General features: G+C 38.3%; 1 protein-coding gene across 1 annotated transcript in view; it reads right to left on the bottom strand.

Moving 5' to 3' along the window:
• NRIP1 (nuclear receptor interacting protein 1) overlaps positions 1-23,588 on the bottom strand; it is a 114,789-nt gene extending 91,201 nt beyond the window's left edge. Inside the window, exons 1-2 of the mRNA XM_044442772.1 lie at positions 23,498-23,588; positions 3,044-3,180 (exon numbers count right to left, since the gene is read on the bottom strand). The gene's annotated coding sequence lies outside the window, so the exon portion shown is untranslated. The remainder of the gene's footprint in view (positions 1-3,043; positions 3,181-23,497) is intronic.
• Positions 23,589-23,802: the final 214 nt, after the last annotated feature.

The raw sequence follows: 23,802 nt of genomic DNA, 5'->3' as shown, positions 1-23,802 counted from the left end.
GGAAAAAAGTCCTGAAGGGCTGTAGTCTTTTCATTGTATGACCATGTCAAACCAGCTGTACCTTTAATGACGCAGAGATGCAAGTTAGTTGTACCAGCTAACTGTTCATTCTCTTGATGTATTGCAAACTATCTGCTCTCCTTTCCATTTCACGTCACCATGTTCCTGCCACAAATTCAGTATAGCTACATTTGAGTATGGAAAGAGTGAAGACTGAATTACAGTCCCTCCCCATGGTAACTGGACAAAAGAATTGTAGGCTGAATATACAAAGAATTCAACTATGCATCTCAAACTCTCTTTACCAAAGATAGGAGGTTCCCTGGCATGGTTGGGTGGGCTGTGGCTTAGGAGCAGAGCAAATGCTTTCTGTGTGGCAGCTCCCAAGTCAAGTCCTTGGCATCTCCAGTTAGGAGGGCTGGGAGGGGGCATATGTCAAACCCTGGAGGGCTGCTACCAATCGGTGCCAACAATACTGGGTCAAGATGAACCAATCAGTGGCATCTCCAGGATTCTGAGGACTCTTGGGCAGGGCAAGGCAAGATCAATGGGGCCCCCTCCCACACCATTTCTACCACTTGTTTGTTTGACAAGCAGAGAGCTAGCAAGAAGTTGGCAGTGGCATCTGCTTTCCACCCCCCCCACCCCCTCATTTGTCTGAGCCAGAGTAAACAAGCAGACAGATTGTGTTGGTAAAAACGAGGATCAGCTCCAGGGGCTCTTGTCAGTGAATTAGGGGATGGGCCCTTAGTAGGTGCCCAACAGTGCTGATCCCTGATGTCCACTTGGGACCAATGGCCTCACTATGCAAAGACACCACAAAGTACATGGGTAGTACTTTATACAAGTGGGAAACTGAAGCATGCACTGGGGATACCTGGAAGGAGACGGAATCTGTGACTCCTTCCACTCTTTTCTCACCTTGTTTTTCTTATCGGTCCTTTTGTCAAATGTGGAGTCTTGCTTACCATTGAAGATAGGAGAGAAAGGAAGGCAACATGGCAGTGGTGGAAAATTGCTGGGGCAGACTCTTGTCTTCCACTCAGTTGTTATGTTTTGTTTAAAGGTAAGCATTCATTCCTCATGTGGCAATAGCAACCTATCAAAACCTGTCTACAAGCCACCGAGCCAAGAACTTTCAACAACAGATCTGCAATAATTGTAGAAAGATGTACTCGTGTGTGTGTACACACATACACGCATGTATCTCTGTGTGATACCAAGCAGAGATTTTTCTAGATTACTTTATATGATCACATAATTTGGATAGCACCTGGGTCAGTCACTGTCATTAGGATTTCCATGCTGACACTCTGTGGGAATAGCTTAATGAAAGCTTTCCCAGTGCTCAGCCTGTTAGATGGCTGTCTGGGTCAATTTGACCAGAGGGTTTGTGTTAAAGCAAAGCATTGTTGCATGGCAAATAGAGCTTTGTCATGTTGATTATAAATCTGATTAAAGGCTGGAGGGCCAGGATAGTAGTCTGAGTCATCCAACACCAGCTAACAACTGTCATCAGAGGGTGTTTCTTCCTCCTACATATGGAAAATTCTCTGTCTGTCTTTCCAGGCTATCAGATGGTTGCCTTTGTGAAAGTGATTTCTCTTTGAAAAATCTTTGAAGAAATTGTGACATGCAAAGAGCAGCTGTTGAAGGATTTATCTACAGCATCCAAATTTAATTTTGTGCAGATCTGAGCGTTCACTCTGAGGTATAATGAAGTAATGCAAGCTGCACTCGGGGAGGACTCCCAAATAAACAGGAAAGTTCATTAAGGCTTAGGGTATCATAGCGCACACACTTATCCTTTAGAAAGGCATGGCTTCCTGAATGCCATTGGTTGTTTATAGTCTGTCCCATTAGCATGGTATTAGCATAGGTTTTTTCCTGATCCTTTCTGAATAATTAGGGGTTTATATCATGTATGTACATTTGGTTCTCATTCATTGTGAAGAGTTCAACTGTCTTTCATCAAGACAGAATTTCCGTTGTCAGAATATAATATTTTTCCAGTATAATAACCACATTTTGTACCTGAGAAAATGTCCTTTCCCCCAGTCAGTAGCTGTAGTGGCATGAGTACATAAAATCCTTGAAATACTGTAAAGTAATATATAAATGTTAACTAATGCATCACTGTTTTAAAAGTGAAATATACAGACTACTTTTGGATAGTGCGAATGAAGTATGTAATGATGAAAGTTACAATCAACATGCCCTGCCTACCTTATGTTACGACTTTTTAATATTGTATTATATGATAGCTGCATATTATTTTTATGAGTAGAGTTGCCTAGAAACTATGATCAGATGCAGCTTTCTGTACACATTGTGGAAAATCTAGATACAAATTCATAACAGAAACCCAATTGTAGATATTGCACCTTTAAGAATACATGTTTTTGTCTAGACAGCTGAAATACCTGAACTCTAGCTTCATCAGTGCATAATTCCTTTGCAGAATTCCCAAGTACAACAGGAACCCTGTTCTTCAGTTGCTTTTGAGGAATGTTACAAGATCTGCTTTTGACATTTAGGCTCCAGTCCCATACACAGTTACCTAGTACTAAGCCCTACTGGAATACTGACACATTGGGCCATATGATAGTCTTAAAAGCTGGCTGGTATCTTGTGCTCATCTGTAGACAGATTTATGCTTCCCATCCCAGATGGAAAGTATAATGTATGTATTATAATTCTTTCCTAATAAAGTCAGGGAAAACTTTGTCAATAATTTGTCCTGAGGCTTTTGCAATAGGACGGCATATAAATATCACAAACAAACAAACAAATAAATAATTTCAAGGATATTTAGACACCTTCATTTTTGTCAGCATAGGATATTAAGTGGAATATAGATTATAAATAGCTTTCACTTAACCACACTACCTCATTCTCTTATTTAACAACCAAATGTAATAATTTCCCAATGGTAATACAAAACACTTGCATTTGTGTACTCAACTCCATATTTCCATGGGGTTCCATTTCAGCTGGTTTATCATCCAGCACTCCTAAATCACCTGAATGCAAGATTACTTACTCACTGATGTGAGGTTGTTTTCATGTATGTGTAGACTCAGCAGCCCATCTGACAGATCAATCAGCTATTTCCAACACTGCTGTTACCAGATAAACTCACTGGGAACGATGAACGTCTAGATGATGATTATCCATTTTCTGTAGTTAAAAATAGATAAAAGTGAGTTGTTTATAAATGGCTCTTCTCATCTCAAAGCTTCTTAACTGGCTCATCTTTAAAATCCAGTCTAGGTTATATTTTAAACATTTTAAAACCTACTGGGGTGTGTGTGGAGGGAATGATTTCCTCCTCATATTGTTGTTTTCAACCAATCAAAACCTTTTGTAATTTTCTGGAAAAAAATCTTCAGTCTCTGTCTTTGTACTTTTTCATTCATGGTTCTGTCTTCTAGATGGCTGCAGTTGCCAACCTATTAAACTAACAGTAGGTCAGATGGCCAAACACTGCCTTGTTACCAATCTCTTTCTGAGGTAAAGTTGTAGCTTCCACAGTAAGATAATAATGCATTTTAATGTTAGAGTGATATGAAGTGAAAAACTAAAATGAAAAAAAAAAATCTTCAGACTCCTTTTACTCAATCTCCACCTCTTTGGTGATGATGATGATGATGATGATGATGATGATACAAGCTGTTTCTACAATGAGTTCATGGCATGTCTCAACTTCATGTCTGTGTAATGCATGAAATAAAAGATTTTCAGACACACATATCATGGCATTGTCTCACTACTTCTCTCTAAACTATAGATCTATATCAGAGGATGTTGTCATTGTATGCCAAGAGATGCTGATGAATATGGGTTTTTTGTGTGTGCATCTTGTGTTCAATGTGACATCTGATATTAATAAACATTATGAATGCTTTTCTACCAATGGCCAGAAAGATAGCCATATTAGGCTGTTACAAAAATAGTTTGTGGTACTTTAGAGACTGATACATTTATTATGACATACATTTTTATGACAAGTAGTAGGAATGTATGGATTTTGTAAATCCCTTGCATTTGTTTTTGTGGATTGTCAGGTGTCTTTCATTCCATCATGCACTCAAAAATGGAATTCGATTTTTAAAACCAAAATTTCATTGTACTTGTGCTGTTTTGTGTTAGTGCAATGCACATTAGTTAACTAAAGCCTATGAACATTTTTGTATAAGTGCATATTATCACCAGTGGAAAAAAGTGTTAATGCAAAAACTAGTCAGGTTGCTGCAAGATCTACACATTGTATCACAGAAATATGAACTTATTTGAATCCATTATGGATTACACCAACATTTCTAGTGACTAGCATACAATCTTAATGGCTGGCGGCATCTTTGTATTCCTAAGAGACTCTATAAAGCCCATCTTTCCAGAACTTGGAATTCCCTGCTTCTGTAGCCAATTGTGGTGTTGAGATTTTAGACTGAAATCGAAATCATTCCAGTGGAATGCAATTCCCAGCTGCACATCTTAATACCTCCCTATCTAGCCACAGTACACGTTATTTTCACATTCTACTGCATAATAAACCTGGCCTTTCCTCAAAATACTTCACTTTTTAAAGTGATATACCATTTTTTATCAGTTTAGAGCACAGAGCAAATATCATTTGCTTTCACCCCTACCACCATAGTCTTGCAAGAAGACTGAATAGTGTGGTAAGTATACTCTTTCTTTTTAGAAGGGGAGATACAAAGGGCAATCCTATGATTGTTTAGAAAATAGTCCTACAACTCCCAGCATTCCCTAACTGGGAAATATAGGCCTTTTTCCCTGTCCAGTTTTACATGGGATACACCCTTAGTGGCACAAAAAATGCTTAATATTATTCACCTCATATACCATAAAGAGGGGATTAAAGGTAGTTTCCTATATTAAGGTAGTCTGTCAAATAATAATATTTTATTGTTTTTTAAACACAGAAACCTCATCTTATCACTGAGGAACTCAAGGCAGTTTACAAAGAAGTCAATAATCTGACAGATCAAAACTTCCTTTCAACCACAATAGAAACATTAAAACATTAAAAGAGCATTAAAAACCTAAGAGCACAATAGCAATCAAAATGTTTAGTTACACGAAAAACAAATTAAAGACAGATTAAAAATAGCCAGTTAAAACACTCTCAAATGCCCTCTTAAAATGGCACTGTTACTCACTTCTGGAAGATCATTCGGGGGATTCTGATTGGGATGGACATGTATGTCCAGCCTATTTTATAGAATTGCCTCTTTTTTCTGTTGCTAGATTCATCTACTGCCAGACCCACATGGATTTTTTAACAGAAAAACCCTGTGCATATTTTAATTCACATTTTTCACATGTGGAAGTTCTTTTCCTAAAACTAAAGTAAAACTGAGGCTCTTTGGCTTCAGGAACATCATGAAAAAGCACAGAGAAAACAATAATGGTAGTGAAAGCTAAAGGCAAAAGAAGAAGAGGAAGACCAAAGACAGATGAAGGGATCAATTCCATAAAACGCCACAGCCTTGAATTTTTAAGTTGAGTAGGGCTGTCAAGGATAGCACATTTTGGAGGACACTCATTCATAGGGTTGCCATAAGCTAGAGACATCATAACAATAACCTTTTACAAGATTAATGTTGGAGGCATTGCCACATTATTGACCTCTGGCTTGGAGTCCACTAAGGATGCTATGACTTCTCATTCCCAACACACACATTCACTGTTTAGATAAATTTCTCAGCCAAACAACATGTTTGAGAATATTATACTCAGATGAAAAAGTAGGAACTCTGTTGCTCAGCAAATAGTGTGCAATGATCCAATCCTATGTTATAATGCTTAGACCGATGTTCCTGGGCATTTTAATCGCATCCAGTAAAGGAAACAGTGTAACGATGATTTGGATCAGCATAGTGAAAACTGCATATCTGCTTTTGCAGATGAGTATACAAAACAAGTGGTGTCAATATGGAGAAAACCAAAAGTAAAGAAGCGGGTTTTGCAGAGTCTTGCTGTCAACATGGATTGCTTGAATGAGTGTTTTAAAGCACATATTTTAATGGAAAATTTTATTCTACTGTCATTTTCCAAGTTATAAGTCTTCATAATGGCACAGTGTTAGCTATGATAGTCTGGTGAAAGACGTTTCTGTGTACTATGCAATAATATTGAGTAGAAAATGTGACTATACTTATTATAATTGGATAATAAGTATCTTTCTCATCCAAGCTGGATTTGGACATGGGAATTCAACAAATATCTGTGTTGTAACCTTGTCCTTAAGATGTTGCCCCCAAACTTTGTTTCTGATGATCAAAGGTTTTGACTGAGATCTGAGGCTAGATGGTAATGTAGCCTGCTTTACAATTTTTTTACATTTGAAGTGTTGGGTTAAAAGTACTCTAGCTGTTTGTTTGAGCAAGGAAATATATGAAGGATAAGATCATAAATTAAAATAACAGAGAGTTAACAAATGTCTTGTGTGAAATATATTTTCACAGTAATGACTATGTGTCAAGCTCTTTGAAAAATCAGAATACTTATGATTTTTGAATTGGTTCACAGGGAGGGATAGTTCTTCTTAATTGTTGTTAGTCAGCATTCTTTCTTGCATCTTGAAGCAGGAAACCCAATGTTTTTCCAGTGAAACTTTTAATTAAAAAATTCCAAGACCATCTTCTCTCCTTTCTGTTATCCCAACCTTTTATATATTCCACTCATTCTTCCTGGTATCACTATTTACATCATATAGCAAAGGTAAGCACGTCATCTTAAGTCAGTCACATTTAACTCTCTGCCCCTGGAATCAGTTGGATTTAGGCCTGAGCTAGACATTGTTCTTGTTCTCATTTGAAAAACTGAATATTCTGCTGTTGCCTATAATTCTCTCATAGAGACTTAAAAACTGAAATCGAAAAATGCAGTAAGATTAAACAACAACATCATCAACCACCACCACCAAGCAATGCTGAATCTCATGAGATGGACAAAGCCAAGAGTTTTTAATGGTTTGGTCCTAAGTGAGAGGGAAGATTTGAATTTTACTTCAGGCAACTAAAAATGTTGGGAAATGTTTATCAGTAGTTATTAGTCCTGTTGGTCTGCATGAAACCTTCATGTTTAGAAGTAGTATGCCACTTAATGACATTTGTTGAGGAGGAACAACAGGAGACCATTCTTGTCTTTCTGTCCTGCTTGAAGTTTCCAGAAACATCTGGTTGGCCACTAGCAGGATATTGGATCAGATGGAACTTTGATCTAATCCAGCAGATATGCTTTTAGGTCATATTTTTATTTTATTTTATTTATTATATTTTATGTTGTAATGTTACAAAGTATAATCACTGCAGTACTTCTCTGGAATTAATTGTCATGCCTGAAATCAGCAAATAACGTTTTCATTGAACATAGTGGACCCAATATCCATTGCATTTATATCTAGGTTTTATTTATATTTGTTGGACTAGAGAAGGGAATGATATTTGAAATATTAACAGTGTCATTCTGTGCAGTCCAAAAGGTGAGCCCAAGAAGACTGATAGGACTTATTTTCAGTTACATGACTATAGGATTGCATCCTAGTATAGCAACTAAAACTTGCAAATTTAAGTTGAACATATTAAGACTAAGACACACTGCACGATTTGACAGGAAGTCAATCAACCTTTACAAATTAATTCTAATACAAATAGAAAGTTCCCACCTCAATTCCAAAATAATGAGAATTTCACCAAATCAATTCAGAGCAGTAAAAGACAGTCATCTTCTACAAGTGAATGTTGTTGTTTTTTCTTCTGTAGATAAATAAACACTTTCCAGTACATTTTAAATCTAGGCAACTCTTGTTGAGAAGAAACAATAAACCTCAGAATCAGACAGGCAAGAGATATTATTATTATTATTATTATTATTATTATTATTATTATTATTATTATTATAACATTTCTATGCCGCCCCTGGAATATTTAACAAAATTTTGCTACATACCTTTCCTCGTCACTTCTGAAAGATAATCCCACCAGATTTTGCTAAAGCATAATAAACCTTTGTAGAAACAACCAATGAATTAAGAAAAGGAGAAGAATCCAGAGGTTCACTCGGGGATATTACCCTATTTGCCACCAATATTGCATGCAATGGTGGAACTGAATAGGCATCACTTTTATCTTGCAGTTGATCAGCAACACTGCTCAACTTAATCAGAAATTAAGCTGTAAAATTAATGACCTTATAGTCTCTTAAAAGTGGGGTAATCAAGAAATGTTTGATCAGCAGCATCCCTAACATAGCTCTGAGTACTGGATACTGAGTATGAGGCTATGTAGCAATGGGAACGGCATATAAAAACTTTAAATAAATATTTCAATAGTACTTGAAGGCACAGTTATGTAAACAGCCAGTAGAGTCACTAATCAGACAATCTGGTCCAAACAAGTTGGCTCTCTACATTTTCTATTAAGTCAGTTTATAGTCTAATATAATGACAAGTGATATGAATATACATCAAACTTAATTTCTTGAGATAACACATCCCAAAGTAAAATCAAAACATCAAGGGCTTTAATCATTTGTTTCACAAGACCTTTGACTAGGAAACAGGCTAATCTCAAGCTCTTGGATCAATCCATCAACAGAAGGATACCTGATCTAGATTAAGGGCATATTGGAGACCAGTCGCTTGCTTAGTATGGATTACTGTTGTTATCTCAGTATGGATCATCACATGACTGATTGTCCCTTTACAATTTAAGTATTATCCACATATTGGAAACTGTTGTCTTGCATGATTTGGTTATGTTTAAACAATCCTTAGTCACACACATAATCCCAGCTCTAATATATGTACAGTGGGCCTATGGGAAAATTTCTGATTTTGTTTTTCTATCATTTGCTCATCCACAATCTACTATTTTAGAGCCCATTTTAATTCTCTGTTATTTCATTTCTGCATAGGTTGCATCCCACTCCGATTATTTACTCAATGTCCTGTAAAATGCAAGTAAAATTCTCCCTGGTTTGTTATTGATTATGATGCCAGTTCTAAAGATTTAGATGTGGGCAACTGTGTTGCCTTATCCCCTTTTCCCTGAAAATGCAATGCAGACGGTCGGGACCCCTGCTGTATGAGTGTGCCGCAGTGCATATCACAGGGAAATGGATGATTCCCACAAATAAAGGAATTTCCACAAACAGAAACATATTCTGTTATTGGAAGAATGATTCTGGATCCAGCCCTCTGTAACTAACTTCATTACTAAGCAAAGGGAGAGGAGAAGGAAATATTATACTGCAAAAACACAAGGACAAATGAAGTAAGAAATGAACTGATATAATTTTAGACTTGAGGGAAGATATTTAAAGCTGTACAAAAGAGAGAAAGTTATTAATAAGACTTTGCCATTGATAAACCATTTGAAAGTAGTGTTCCTGCTTCAGGATAGAAATATATGGGAGTGGAAAATGAAGGACAAAAGTATTTAATATTTTTTTCCAATGGATAGCTTGGGTTTAAAATGCATTGGCCATCTAGAATTTTCAGAAGGTTTCTTGCAGAATGACATCTCTTAGATGGAAGCTGTCATATTATATCCACACTTTCAGAAAATCATATCTGAGTCAATTTCAAAACAACTCAAGGTAATTTTGTGCTTTGCTCATGAATTTAAAGCACACAGGATACCTGTAACGATGAATCAAGTTTTAAAAATTATCTGACTTACAGGATGATTCCTAAAGGAATCCTTATATGAAATCCATTTAAAAAACCAGACATCTATTGCTTTGTTATTGGGAGCCAGGTAGCCAGCATATATATTTGTGAAACATGTTATTTTAGATAACGTATACACCTTCATGCTGGTATAGGATGTCTACTTATGAAACATCAATTTAGGTATCTTAGAAATTCAGTACGTGTCACCACACTGCAGAAAATTCATACCAAGTAACCAGTGTACCTGTCCATTCAGTCTGCCATCCAGGTGTTCACTGTTGACGGGCATCTATTGTTAGACTAGATTTGGACAAGACAGGCCTTCAAACAAAAAACAGTCCTTTGGCAGCCCTGCAAACAGAGAACTGTCCTATGTAAAAGAGGATATATGCCCAGCTTAGGGTTGTGTACCCTATGTTCAGTCCATCATAATCACTGAAGTTATTGCCACTTTGTTTCATGTTACAAGAAAGCTCTGGATGAATACTGGTGATGTGTGCTTATATTTACTGATATAGTTAGGACAGATGTAGTAACCACCATACATTGCCTAGTTGGATAAATTCCTTTTACAAAATGAATATATTTATAGTTAGAAATGTACATGTAATGCAATCCTATTCGTGGTCTGCTCAGAAGTAAATACCATTGACTTTAATGGGACTTATTTTCTCGGAAGTGTATACAGGATTTCTGTCTAAATGAGACTCTCAAACACATATACAATGTGCTTCTTTCACATTACTAATACATTTTCTGGTAATTTTCTTCTCAGCATTTTACTTCTGTCCTGATTAAAAGAAAACATTCTTCAGTTCCCATGGTTGTCTCTCTACCAGCCTCTCACTATGTGAATAATTATCACTTGTTCATTTTAGAAGTTGGCCTTATACCCTTTAGCCTGTTAATTATCTTCTGCCAAGACAACTTAATCTCTTTCTACTGATGTTAATTTCACTCCTCATTTTAACTCTCCCTATCTTCTGATTTTGTATTTATCTTCTCCTTCTTCCTCACATGGAACCAGAGTTGGAAGGGACTGTTTAGGTGAATGAGTACCACTGTCTGCTCTGTGCAAGAATACAGTTTAATGCATCCCTGACAAACAGCTGTCCAGTCTTAGCTTGAACACCACAAGTAGTGCTCACCTATCACTTCCCTCATAGTTGGGTCTATCATCTGACTGCTTTGAGCATCAACATTTCTAGATGTTCAGCCAAAATCTGCTTGCAGAAAACCTAAGCCCTTTATTTCATGTCCTACAATCTTGGATGATAATGAGCACGTTGAGGCTTTCTTCTGTGTGACAGCACTTTAGGTACTGGAGAAGTGCTATCATATACTTCTACAATAAAACACACTCAGTTCCTTCAATATTTTCTTGCAGAACTTAATATCTAGTGCCTAGTCATTCTTGCTGTCCTTTTCTCAACTAATTTCAGTTTATCTGAATCCTTCTCAAAGTGAGAACTGAACCCAGTATTCAGGATGAAGTATGACTAGGACACAGTAGAGTATCCCATAATTATAGTCTTCTTGATACAATCTGAAATTGTATTTGCCTGATTATTGTTTTTCTTTAGTTAATTTTTAAAAACTTTTTAGCATGTTCTATGTTTTACTATTTTCCATGTATTATTAGTTTTACACCGGTAGAACATGATTAAAAATCAAAAATGCAAACTGAAAAACTGACTTTGTTTTCAGCTACATATTTATGGCATCTCATTGCCACAACAATTTTATTTTATTTTCATTTATTTAAAATATTAATATATTGCCCTTATGCAGAAGCATGAAGGCGTTTTACAAACTTTCTGATTGTGTGACTAAAATGCTTAAGAACTTTTACTAGTTTCCTCTCTCTCTCACACACACACACAATTGTCCATCTAACTATGATTACAAGCAACAATTTTTTTCAGCATCTATATAAAAGTTGAGCATTTCTTCCAGCTCGCAATACTAAGTTGTATAACCAGAAGTTTCAATTTCTGATTGGCTTGTGGTTAGAAACGTTCTGTTGTTCAGACCAATGTTAGGTTGGTCCAACATACTTTGGCTCAATAGTTTTAGGGACAATTCAATGGCTGCTAGACAGAATCCAGATGGTCATGGGATACAGAGTCCCAGCTCCAACCTGGGAAACTTGCCAAAAGCTGGAGCTAGGACTCTGAACTTTTAACACATTCTCTCCTCTCTTGCAACTAGCATGAAAAATGCAATGCCAGCTGTGGCCCTAATGTTGCAAAAGTGACATTGGAGACATGTTTTTAGGATCAGGGAAGGTGGGACAGGGAACTTGGTAGGCTCCTCCTGCCAGCATATGAAGTGTCCTGGTCATGCCTTAGCCTGGTGTTAGCACTGAAATTGTGGAATGACCATCCCTCAAAAAGCAAAGTAAAGTGAAGCGAAGGGAAATGAAACTTTATGGTGCAATCCATTGTGTGTTTAAAGGGAAAAAAAGACCTCCAGCTCCCAGTATTTCCTGGCCAGCATGTCTGGCTGAGGAATGCAGGAAATAGGACTTTTCTTCTGACTAAGCATAAGGTGACTGTGACCAAGCAAGATGAAAATGCTAATTACTTCTGTGAGACCACTATGAGTTTGTGTGCCTTAATTGGCTGCTCTATATATAGGGGATAAAGAAGGAGTAAAAGAGAAATCACTGTGCTAGCTCTTTAAACATTAGTGAAGAAAGTTCATTTTTTCTCAATGGAATAAAAAGCAGCTGAGGTAGAAAATTCCCTAATATCCAGAGAATATAACTAATATTAATATTTTAATAGGTTGGTCCAAAATACTTTGGCTCAGTATTTTTTAAAAATATTTATTATATTTCTATTCTGTAACTGAATAATCCAACTGGACTAGGTGGATTGCAAGATGAAATAAAATGGAAAAAATAATTTACATAATATAAAGTAAGTCAAGAATATAAACAAAAACATAACAATAAACATTACTGACAACAGTGTACACAACACAACATTTTATAGCTGAAAGTAGGATGGAGTAGTGCGGAGTTAAAACAATATAGGTTAAGGGAGAACCCTATGGCTGCTAAACTGAATCAGCCCATATAACTAAGAATGATGCAAAGCACCAGAATGAAAGTGCCTGGAGGGAACAATACAGGTATTAGTTATCCAGCCTTCAGAGGGATTTTCTTGTGCTGCTTTGCAGTGAAATGTGGATTCAAGTGAACACTGAAATGTTTATCACACTGGAAACAAAGCAGTATGGAGAGAGAAATACTGGCCCAGTTCAGACTTCACAAGGCAAATGCAATTATTCACAGTACTTTCCCAACAAATTGTCCTACATATGCTAGATTTGTGCTCACAAGACTCCGTTCAAAGTAACTGTGTCAAAATGTCAGGAAGAAAGGTAGGCTAGAAGTCTATTTCCAGGAAGTGTTCTGCATATGTTCTGCAATATGTGGCATATTAAATCATGTGAATTCCCATGTGATGAAGATAATCAGGCACAGGTTTACAACCTCAACTCTGAACAGTTTTTAGCCTGTCAAAGCAGGTTTGCAGCCTTGGGATTGTTCTGGAACTTGCTTTGGTTTATGATAAGCAGGTTGCTGTGCTCTCTAGAAGAGTTTATGTCAATGACATCTGTTGTGCAAACTGCATCCTCTGTTGGAGGACACATCCATGTCATGCTGATCTTTCGTTTGTAACTTCAGAGCTTGGTTATTGTCTGCCCTTGAAGATAACTTGGAACCTTGAGTTAATGCAAAATGCTCCATTCCGTTTTCTATTCAGTGTGAAACTACAGAGTATGGAAAACAGACTTGCTCAACCTGGAGCCCTCCAGATATTTTGGATTGCAACTCCCAGGAGTACCAACCAGCATGGTGAATGAGCTAGAATGTTAGCCATTGTAGTTCAAGAATCTAAAGGGCACCATGTTGACGAAGTCTGACAGCAGGTCTCTCCTTCTCTCTTTTCCTCACCAGCAGACTCAGATGAAACTTTAGAAGCACAGTCCTTTTCTTAAAGTTTAATAGGGTACAACACACTATATATCACATAGAGTTCCCTTTGAGATAAGGGGGAAGCATCTGTCCATGTAAAAAGTTGAATCCAAACTGGAATATCCCCTCCTTCCAACACTTTCAAAAAATATTCCAACTCCACCCTAAGGATGGCTTCAGCTGCTTGAGGTCTAGATGGTGTTGACAGTTGTTAATTGATCTGCTCACTTGACCAGTCATCTCCTTACAGGGTCTCCTTACAGGGTCAATCTCCTCACCATTTCTGAAATCTCTCTCTCCTTTTCCATGGTGTGCTGGTTCTCACACTCTGCCTGAGAATCTTCACTGAGTAACCTTGAAAATGAAAATTAATCTGCCCAACTCTGTCCCTCTGCCTCCTCCTCAGAACTGGATGAATCTCTCTGAACAGACCATAAAGTGCTAAACTGGGCCCCTTCTCTATAATTATACACTTTTACTTCAGTGACAGCACTGGCTACCAAGGTACTTCTGTGCTCAATTCAAGATGACAGTTTTAAGTTTCAACCTATGTATTAGGTACTGTGTCTCCCCGTATTAATCTTCTTGTCATATCTTCTTGTCAAACCAGACACTGCTTTAGCTACCATTTATCCGTGTAATGTAAACATATGCTGCTAAAAGCAGGACCTTTCAGCTGCAGATCTGAAGCTGCAGAATTCTCTCACTTTGGAATTGGAGAATTTACTTGCAATTTGAGAAAGCTAGACTCAATTAATCACTAAATTAATCACTTTTTAGTTTGAGAAGGACCCTGAAATGAATAGGACAAGCAATAAATAGGATTAAAGCACAACTGCCTTAACTTGGAGTCAACTGAATGAGTTGGAAGTCATACTAAGAGCAGAACCACTGGAATCAATGGGCTTAAGTTAGTCGCAACTCACTTCAGACTCATTGATTTCATTGTGTTGATTTACAGTAGGTATGCTGTAATCAAGTGCCAATGCCAATGTATACATAGCAGTATATACTTGATTACTTTGTTTCATTTTGCCTTGTTTTTACTGCTCTCATATGACTGTATTTTATTTTTCCTCTCTGGGTTTTAAAGAAACAAAGATATAAATCTGTTGATGTGAGTACTAGGCTAGAGAGAGCTGTGACATTAGAAAATGCATTCTGTCTACACTCAATGGACTTTTAACATGTATCTGATCCTTAGCCATATTTTTTAAAATTTTGCCTTCAGTGAAATTGCTTAAAACAGTTGCACAGTTGCATATCTATAGCACAATTTGTGCATACTGAGTAAACTTGTACAATTTACATAAATTGCACAAATCAGAGCCAGGTTATTAGATTCAAGGAAGGAGGGAAGGAAGGAAGGAAGGAAGGAGAAAGAACTGTGCCCAGTTTTAAAAATGGAGATCTGCTGACTTGAGCTGATGACAGTGCAGGGTTGACAGAAGAAACTTCATCGGACTCAGTTGAGAAAAACAGTGGCTTTTTTGCCTCCCTGTTGGATTTCTTACATATCAGCAATATTGCATTGCATTAAAACATCTGCAAGCTGTTACCTGATCCAGAGAAAGAAAAACAAACTGAAATGGTGTCCCAGAAGGGTGCAGTGTGGTTGAGAACTTGACATCAAAGTGCTGTAGCCTGCATTGGCTGTTATATGATGGAACTAACGACTCAGCATAAAACTGCTCATGTTCATAGCCTGTTCTGACAATTAGTAACAGTCTGAATCCTTTCAATAAACATCCTTACAACTGAATTAGGTAACCAACATCATCTACCCAAGAAGTGAATTATTTCAGTTGTGTTTATTAAAAAGATTCAGAATTATCCTTCCAACATAAAGTATAATTTTAAATGACAAAATGGTCTGCTATAGAGTGACTGTGTAGGCTGTTATGACAACCTTAAGGAAAGAAAGCTAGAATAAAGTCACTCTCCATTCCATTGAATTTTCTTTACTATTTTTAAAATGTCAGTAAATTTCTATGAATATAAATGCTTTCCATTTTCACATCTATTTAATGCTGAGCAAGGAAAATCTGCTAAACATGTTTGTCACAATGCACTGCACAAATTGTACTTGTTGGATTTGGTCTGATGGACACACGCACACGCATACATGCACACATACATATGCACATTCCAAATGCCTATTGAATTCAATACCTTTTCCGAAACGTGTATCTTTATGCAAGAGTAGTGCAGGATCAGCGGCTTTTTCTGTTGCTCGAGAGATGATTAAGAAGTGGAAAGATCTGAATAATAAAATAAAAGGTCTGCGCTAAGCCTTTGAGGTTATATTTCAGCAGATGACAGGACATTTTGTTGGGGTTGTTACAAGTGAGATGGTGAGCTACTTTGGTAAGATTTCTGCTTGTTGTTTCTGAGAGAGAAAAGAGATGAAGCCAGCACAGAACATACCATATGCATCAATGGAACTTATTGCTTATTTTTATTGCATTAGAGTAAATGACCTTTTTTCACAGCTGCCAAGTCAGTCATCATATTTTAGTTCTGCACTGAATCCCCTGTCAGAAGCAGAGATCTGAATCTGCAGAAAATAACAAGCACAACCTAAGTAAATGCCTCACTTTCAATTAACACACACAAAGTATCACACTGTTTCTTCCTCCTGGTTTTGTAAGTGCACTTTTACAAGCAACTGGCAACTGTGCTTGAACAACTTAACTAATCCTGTTTAAAAGAGAAGCCCCCACATATAGTATAGATGACGCACGCATTTGGCTCTTGCCGGATCAGCTCAACTCCACCACCCTCGCTGTGGGCTATTCCACCAGGTCTCCTGTAAGACCAGCTCCACTGGGCTTCCTTTCCCTCTGGTTTGTGTCCAGCTTGCCTTTCTAAGAATTACTACTTAAATTGGTGCCTACCTTTGCTTATTCGCTCCCTAGTCCACATTCCCATTTCCTTTTGTGTTGTGCCTTAGATTAAAAACCTGTTTGCCTGGACTCTCTTGTTTTCATTGATTGGGAAGCCTTAAAAAAGAGTAGATCAATGTTTTAAGTCAGGAGTTAGGACCTATAGGAAGTATGGGCACCATTCTCATTACTTGCACACCTCACTCCTGCAGGATGCACTTCTGTCTCGCTTCCCAACAGAATTATGTGGGGGTGGATGGAAAAAGAGTCACTGGCTTGCTGCCAATGTTTAATGGCAAGGCTGCAATGGCCAAATTTTGCTTGAAACGTGTATGTGTGCATGTGTGAGAAGAGATTGTTGATACCATGAGCTCTGGTGCTTTGCAGCTATGGGGCCACAAAAGGTGTAGCAGGGGCCACATGTGACCTTCATGCCACATGCTGCCACCCTTACTTTAAATATGTAAATAAAATAAGCAAACTTCTTTCAGATGCATATTGCCAAATAACATTTCACTTCAAGTGTCAGATGAAAATTCAATTAAGGCACTGCAATTATTCCGCTTGATAATTTTAATAATATAAAGATTATTGATAACATAAAGATTACTCAGCATGGCTAGAGGTATTGATGTAAACTGGTATACAAAAATCTAGAGGCAACTTATGTTATTGTTATGTGCTATTGTCTCTGACTTAAGGTGACCCTATGAATGAGAGTCCTCCAGAATGTCATATCCATGGCAGTCCTGCTCACCTTTTATAAACTCAAGGCTGTGGCTTCCTATGGAGTCCATCCATATTGTTAATACTTCTTTCAACAGTGCATCAGTTCTCAGCATTCCCATGTTAGCATCAACTGCACTTAGTCCTATGATAAGCTGTAGACACTGTGACTGAATGGTGCCCATAGATCACAAGCAAAGGCATTTCCCTTACCTGGGTAGGTGGAGGGATTGGGATGTCAATGCTGTTTCAGATGAAGGGGAAGAATTCACAGCTGAAATGCCTTTTGTGTTGTCAATGGACCCAGAGTTAAATCAGGCAATCAATGAGAATGAGATAGTTTCAAATTCTGTGGGAAAGTTTAATAAGCTGATATAGAGGAGATGGCCTAAGATCAGTAATCCAAGACTATGGCATCAGTTTAAGAGGGTGAACCAGATCAGACTATCCAAGTGACTGATCCTGAAACAGAAGAACCGACCTTGAAGGTGAGGGTTCACTCTTTGCATTTTCCAAGGGAAGTGGGCATTTAGTTTGGAAACTTCTTAAAAGCTAGCCAGTATACTAAACAACCTTGTTTCTTTTGTTATTGACTTGTGTAACACTCTTCTTTTGTACTACAGAGCCAGTCTATGTTCAACTTTAACAAAATAAAGCCTTTATTCAGAAAGCCTTTGTCCTGCTCTGTTTGGAAGGAAGGTGAGAAGAGCAGCCCTGACAGGAGGTGAGTCATGGATCCCTACACCAGAGAAAGGAGAAAGCAAATCAGAAATATGATACATATTGTAGCAATGCTTATCTTTAAAATCAGTATTTGAAATTTTGTTTGACCTTTTCAAATCATGGTTCATGGATTTGTCATCTGCTGTATTCCTCTTGCTTCACACTTAAGTTCTGTCTGTGTTTAATTTACCATATGTGTTTGGGGAAGAATGAACTTAAAGGCAATAACATTCTCACAATTTTCCAAAACCATCAGGAAAGTGAAGGGGTAGCCTAATCTGCTTGACCTTAACCCCCTGGCAAAAACAAAACAAAACAAAAAACACCAGCCTAAGTTGGCTCCAGACTAAGTCATGCTTAGAGTAGATCCATTGAAACCAATGGGTTTTACATGAGCCATGACTAAAGTCTTCAGTGGGTCTGTTAGACGCATAACACTGGGCAGTAACCAGCAGGATACTCACGACTCCCCTGCTGATTCTGTTGTGCAAGCAGTGTATCCCCCAGTGCAGTTGCACAGGCCAAAATGACTAGAAACACTCATTTCTGGATCAGAACAGGTCAGCAGAGCTCCCTTTTACATGTGAGTTCCACTAACTTGCCCTGTTCTATAAATGGGCATTGCTCCCAGAGGTACTAAACTCCCATTCTGCAAGTGGTGGGTGCTCAGATTAAGTCTTTTATAAATATAAAGCAGGGTTTTGTTCAAGAAACTCTTCTTCTTTTATTCTAGAAGAACATTGTCATATACATTCCCAGTCTAGTGTGTCACATCAGTGGGAATGAACTGGAACATCACAATCAGTAAAGAAGAATATTCTATTGGATTTGAATATGCCAGTTTCCCTGCCTTAATGCAGCTTGTGGCTTCAAGTTATGCTTGCCAAAAGGATGTTCTTTGTATATTTTCAAAGGCAGAGGCTGTCTGGAAAGGAAACCTCCTCTGACCTTCCTCTTCAGAGGCAAGCGTTCTTGACTGCAGGTAAAGGGAAGATAGAAGAACAGAGGGCCTCAGGGAAATGGCAAAGATCATGTTATTTACTTTGATGTATAAACCTCAGAACAAAAACTCTGACCCCTGATGAACTGTCCCATGAGTACCACTGCTGACCTAACTTAAGGATTCCACTGGAGAGTAAATTTCTTGTCTCTAATACAACTCTTCACTTGGGTAAAAGCATACAGATTTTTCAAAGTATCTTCAGCCCTTGCCAAGGGCCAGCCCACTCATCAGACAGAAATCTGTGAGACCATTGTGAAGCATACAGTGTATGTCACTGGATATCTGGCATGAGAGGAAATATGCAAGAGCTATTTTCCCTCAAGTACTAACCAGTTTGATCCAATTCCTGCACTCCTTGTCTTCTGTTTATATACCAAAGTCAGGTCAATCAATTTACCAAAGAATTTTGCCACTGTTTACCTATGTGCTCCTACACCAGAAGTGCCAATTGAAGAGACAAAGCGGAAGCCACAGTAGCAGTTAGGCTTCTATTTAATTACTCTTTTTCATCTCTAGATTCACTCAGTGGGGAGACCTGCCTTTTACAGCAGCAGTGGGCAGCAGTGTAGCCTACAGGTCTGCGTATGGCTCCCTTGACTCGCTGCTGTCAGCCTCACAGCTTGTGGTGGTAGAGGGTAGAACCAGTGGCTTTAATGCTATGGAGTGCTAGAATTTTTTTTTTTTTTTTTTTTTTTTTTGCTTGAGAACAAGCTAAATTGCACCCATATAGTACACCATAGTGCTCTGCTGATTAATTCTGGCAGCAACATGCCAGTCTCCACCCCACCCTTCTATGTTGTGTGGCCCATGGGATAGGTCCACCAAGTCTTGCCAAAGTTGTGCACACTTGTTTCGTAGGAAGGCATTTCACATGCAATTTTGATGTGCTGCTTTGATTTGTGGCAGTCTTTTAAATATTCCAGCTGCCTGATTATTGGTCCTGGTGGCTGACGCCTATAGAAGCTGCAGCCCAAAATTCTGGAAGGTGGAAAGCTGCCATCCAAAAATCTTCCAAAGTATAGGAGATGGTGGGATTCCAAAGGATGAGGACATCCAGAAGATGAATTCTACAGTAAAGTATCATCATGCTTCTCTCCAACTTGTTTTCTTTCACTTTTCTCCTGCTTTTCCTATTAAAACATTCTACTCTGCCCAGGGCATTGAAAAGATTCCAGCTACCTGTCTTCTTCCTTACTGGTAGTCCTGAACAGTATCACCCCAACATAAAAGAGTGAAATTCCTGCTCCCTCCACAACTCCCTCTTCTGCCTGTGCTCTGAATCACAATTTCCCTGCCTTATGCTGAGTCAGATCACTTGCTCACCTGGTTCAGTATTTTTTGGCACTGACTTGTATCTCAATAGGGTTTTATGCAGGAATATTGTGGTGGGATTGAACCTGAGAGTTTCTGCATGAAAACCAGGCACTATATCACTGAGCTATGGCACCTCCTAGAAAGTCCATAATTCGGTACTCTTCTACCTGTATTGTCATCTCCTCCAGGATAGTAAGATCAAGCTACATTCTCCCATCACTTACTCCAAGCAGCTCTGCTTGCAGTGGGATGTGAATCAACATCTGAAAAGGGTGTACAGCATGGTGAAGGAAAGAAGAAAGAGGGCGGAACATAATAAACAATGTGTTCTGGATTGTGTTTAATTTGCACAGAATGTACCTGTGATGGAAATGACCAAGCTGGCTGGGTTCTGAAAGTCTGGTCAACATAATTTGACAGGCTCCATCTTTTCTATTTTTTTAAAACAACAACAGCAACAATTTCTCAAACTGTTAGCATGTTAAACAAGATTGGTAAGCATGAAACTCTGATTTTCCTACTTTTCTCTATGATTAATTAATTCTCAGGGTTCTCCCTCACTGGTTCAGAACCTGTTTTCACCAACTGAGATAGGAAAGATTTTCAAAATGAGGGAAGAGACATGCCAGATAAGAATGTACAGATTGTGTTAAATCCATGTTATTTATCTTTTATGGATTGACAAGCTTATTTTGTTCTAATGGTTATTCATTGGCAGAATCGGATTATTTTTAGGGATCTATGACAATCCTGTTCTACTTGTTCAAATCCTCTTTAGCACTGCTGCACATTAGTGCAAGTGTAAATTTTTGTCAGTCCCCTCCCCCAAAAGAAAAGAAATAGTTTGCTGCATTTCACTGATTCAGCAAAACCAAGTTGGATTCATGCCCTGGAATGTAATGCATTGGAATCTGCTTTAGATGTTGTGAAAGATTAAAATAGGACTATTTTGGCCGGTCAAGGGCTGTGTAACATATTGTGTGACTTACTGACCATCCTTCTGGTTTTGTCGGGTGTGCATGGTAAGAAATATTAAGTGTCCAAGAAATAGTGGTCTACTGAGCCTTTATAGAACTTGAACCTTTGGGTTAGCAAAACAGCTGTTCAAGAAATTTCAGGAAATTAGAAGGAAATTTGTGAAACTACCTATACTGTGATAGTACCCCAAAAGGAATATTTTGGAAGAAACCATGCCAGGATTTGAATTAGAAAGTTTAGATCAGAATCAGATAGAATATCCAAAATGTGTAAGAAGAACTGGAAGAAATTTATGAATCAGCCATAAGGTTAAGCTTTCTCAGCCACTCACACATCCAAACATCTGTCCCATTTATTAAACCTCAAGGATCTCAGGCTGGCTGTGTGGTTTAAGGAAGGTTTTGCACCAGCCCTCCTTCCTGCTTCTTGGCCTCTTCTCCACCCTGACTTTCTTTTCACCATAAAAAACCTTCTTCCACTTTCTCATCTCTACTGCTATAAGCAGTGGCAAAAGCAGGACCTATGCTGTATCACACCACAGCATACTTACCTTTTCTTCCCTGCATCTGGCAAAATTGTTAAGACTGAGATCTCAGCAGCTTCATTACCAGGGAACCTCCAGAGCAGTGAGTTGCGTGGCAAGTCCCCTTAAATAACTTACCAACTGAGGGCCAAATTAACATTTGGGGGCATGCACATAGCTTTCCATGGTAGTTCAATTTAGCTTCATGTAAGTGCATGTGGTCAGTTCGTACTGGACCATAGCATTCTAGAATTAAAACTCTTCCACTTTTCCCACCAAAGTATCCTCAAAGAATATTATGCATAGGAAAAAGCTCCTTTGATTTTACTCGAAACATTTAACTCTTCCCTCCCCTCCTGCAACTGTGTGTGTACTTTCAGAATGAAACGGGCAGTTGCTTAATGCCCCCTCTCCTGGTCTGCCATGATCCCACTCTAAATTGGGGCAGTGAAGAAAGTAACGCAAAGTTAAATAGAACTATTCCACATAGATACACTGTGTATGATTAGCTAAATGTGCAGTGAGGTCTTCTTAGTGGAGGACTCCTAGTACTACTAGTCAAAAGTCATCATGTAGCAATTCACAATTCAGTCATTTTCCTCCTGAAATTATTATATTTATTTATTTTGTTGTGTGTACACACACCAAATGTAGAAAGTGTTAGGGAACCACAGGAGGATTACAGATGGAAAATGACAATGTCTGGACTGCCTCTAGAATTCCACGAAAAAGGCCAGGGTGATGGTACTGTGGAAGCCTCATCTGATAGTACCCTGAGGCAAGCCATCCATTAAATGCAGTACATTTGAATGACAAAGGATTTTGGCCATTTAGCCCCTGGCTTGTTTGGTATATCAGGTTTCCCCCTCCACCCCCCTTTTATATAAGCATTATTTTCCAGGCATGAGTGATATATGTTAAAATTTCTGCTATGCTACCCTGATGATGCATAAAACATGCTTTCTATAGATATGCCTCATGTATTCAAAATTAAGCTTCCATAGGCAAACCTAAGAGGAGAAGTGTTCCATTGCTTGTGCTAAATCTCTCAAAATAAGCAGTTCATGGCTTATCTGCAAATTGTCAGTTTTGTACAAAGGACACAGCCAACGAGCCTTCAGACAGTGAACTTTGAACCTTGGTCGGACCTTGCACTAGTCAGCACAGCAACAGGAAAGCCGGCAGACAGATTTTGAACAGAGGTTATAAGGCTGCTGTAGGGTTATGAGCTGACTAACAGCTGCACTTTGCTACATGAACTTTGTACTTAGACACAGGGGCATTTAATCTCTATGACAGAGCTCTTTGTTTCATTACTTATTAACATTCCCTTCTACAGTAAAGTTCTTTTGGTAATAAGCTTTTTTCTTTTTCTTTTTCTTTTTCTTTTTAAGCACGATTTACACAGATGAACTGATATAGATTATTAAAAATAGCCCAACCAACTTCAGCAGTTTAGAGCCATGAACTTTACTATTTAATATACTTGAAAGCAAATTGTTTGTAGGCATTATAATGATTATCAATCTTTCTGTTAAAGTTATTTTCTTGGAAAGATCTCCAAATAGTTTAGGAGGCCATTTCCAAACTAATTACAAAGATCCCAACATAGATGAGTCATTATTCTGCATGTGTGAAAATGCCCCCTTACCTTTAAGGAGAAGGAAATCAAGAGAATAATTCCTCTGATGGGGACTTGGGCTCAGTTTGACTGTAACCACTTCCGTGTGACAGAAGTCTTTGTGTGCACTATTTTCCAGATGGCATTTTCAAATGGCATACTGATAAGCCTTGCACGTCAATTACACATGGATGTTGTTGCATTAACCCAGTGGTGCTCTGTCATCCAGCAGACAATCCAGAAAGTGACTCAGTGGAGAAAAAAAATCTATCTGCCTGCCCTAACCCCCACCGAACCCGAACCTCAGCCCACAATCTTAACTCTCATCACCCCAG

The sequence above is a fragment of the Varanus komodoensis genome, unplaced genomic scaffold (genome assembly GCF_004798865.1).
Source record: "Varanus komodoensis strain SLA01 unplaced genomic scaffold, ASM479886v1 scaffold4, whole genome shotgun sequence".
NCBI classification, from domain to species: Eukaryota; Metazoa; Chordata; class Lepidosauria; order Squamata; family Varanidae; genus Varanus; species Varanus komodoensis.
Note: the sequence above shows the minus strand (reverse complement) of the source record. Positions and strands in the feature narration are given on the sequence as shown.